Source organism: Gracilinanus agilis, chromosome 4 (genome assembly GCF_016433145.1).
Source record: "Gracilinanus agilis isolate LMUSP501 chromosome 4, AgileGrace, whole genome shotgun sequence".
Taxonomy (NCBI): Eukaryota; Metazoa; Chordata; class Mammalia; order Didelphimorphia; family Didelphidae; genus Gracilinanus; species Gracilinanus agilis.
In genome coordinates this window covers 460,934,250-460,936,261 of record NC_058133.1, presented here as the reverse complement: position 1 = coordinate 460,936,261, position 2,012 = coordinate 460,934,250, and the positions used below count along the sequence as shown (strand labels likewise).

General features: G+C 32.4%; 1 non-coding gene across 1 annotated transcript; it reads left to right on the top strand.

The window, feature by feature from the left end:
* Positions 1-223: 223 nt before the first annotated feature.
* LOC123248096 lies at positions 224-326 on the top strand. Its single transcript, XR_006506201.1, has one exon. It is a non-coding gene; the product is annotated as a U6 spliceosomal RNA (small nuclear RNA).
* Positions 327-2,012: the final 1,686 nt, after the last annotated feature.

Here is a 2,012-nt window from a genome sequence, read left to right as displayed (position 1 = left end):
TGGCACTTTTACAAAAATCACTTAGCCTTAAAAAGTAAATACCTTACTTAAAATATAGAAAAACAAAAACATTAAGCACTTATTTATTGATCATGATGTAATAGAAATTATGTTCAATAAAACATTCTTCTTTTTCTTTTTTTAAAATTTCTTTTATCATTTTCCCCAAGTACATGTAAAAACAGTTTAAAAATTTGTTTTCAAAGAATATTGAGTCTTGTGCTTGCTTTGGCAGCAGATATACTGAAATTGGAGTGATACAGAGAAGATTAGCATGGCCCCTGTGCTAGAATGACAGGTAAATTTGTGAAGCATTCCATATTTTTTTGTCAACTCTGGAAAGGGAAAGGGAAGAAGGGAGGGAGACAACTTGGATCATATAACTTCAGAAAGTTATGTGGAAATTTGTTATTACATTTAATTGGTAAAAAACAAATTAAAAATTAAAAAGAATATTCAGTTTAGAATTCTATCCTCCCCAATTCTTCATCCTCCTTGAGATGGTAAGCAATCTCACATATATTTCATTTGTGCAATCATGTAAAACATTTTCCCATATTAACCTTTTGTAGAATGAAACTCAAATCGAAAAAAAATGAAGAAAGTGAAAAAAAGTTTGATCTGTCCTGGATTCAGATTCAGTTTTTTTTCTTCTTGAAGTAGGTGGCATTTTTTAAAAATCAAGAGTCCTTTGGAATAATTCTGGATCATTGTAGTGCTGAGAAAGCTGTTATTCATAGTTTTTCATTGTAAACTATTCCTGTAATTGTATAAAGCTCTTCTCATTTTGCTTATTTCATTCTGCTTCAGTTCATTTAAGTCTGGGTTTCTCTGAGCTCTTCCTAATTGTCATTTCTTACAGAACAATACTTTTGTATTACAATCATTAGTTGTAAGGCATTCTTCTTAATGAAAGTTTAAAATTAGAGAAGAAATAACACAATTCTAAAGAACTGATATAAAAATATAGAAATAATGGAAGATTTCATTAAAGAAATGACATAGACCCGTATTCTAAAAATTATGGGATACTTTTAAAGAGGGTAGCTAAGCCCAGAAATAGTCCACTGTTGCTCAAATTCAAGCTCATGTCAACAACTTGCAGGGCTCAGACCAGTGGAACAGCAATAAGACTTTGTCCTATATCATCAGATAATGTTGGGAGCATAAAGAGCTTGCAGATTCCTAGCCTGAGTCCTCCCTGACATCCCAGAACAGCAAAAACTCAGTATACCCAAGAAAGTAGCAACAAGAACAACCCAAACCTTCCCTCTAGAAAATCACAGAGCAGATTCCTGATATGAGGTCTGAAGTCAGAATTAGACTGGAAGGATGACTAAATGAAAAGATAGTCCCACCATAAAAATCTATTATAGTCACAGAGATGCTCAGAATTTTGTGTCAGGAATGACACCAACCCAGGGAAAGAGAAAGTTTCCAAAACAACTATAATCAAAACACAGGTTAGGATTCCAGGTTAAGAATTCCAGGAAGAGATGAAGTAAGAGGATAAAAGAGCCTAAAATATCACTACTATAAATGAAATAAGAGCACTAGAACTATTGGAGAAAAATTGGAGAGGGAATTAGCAGCTTAGCCTAAACCTTGCTAAAGCAACAAACTCCCTGAAAATTAGAATAGACCAAGCCAATGATTTGAAGCCAATGATTCCATGAGAAAAGCAATATTAAAATGATTTCCAGAGACTGAAAAATAGAAGAAAATGTAAAGTATCTCCTAATAAAAAAGACTGCCATTGAAAACAGATCAAAGAGGAAAAAGTTAAGAATCATCACATTATCTGAATTTCATGACTAAAACAAGAGCTGGGACATATATTTCAAGAAATATTAAAAGAAAACTGTCTAAATCTATTAGGAGCAAAGGTTAAAGTAGAAATTGAAAGAATCCATCTCTTATCCAAAAGAAATCCCAAATGAAATCTCCTAGGAATAGTATAGCTCAAATCCATAGCTTCCAGGTTAAAGAAAAATAATTCAAAAAGCCAGAAA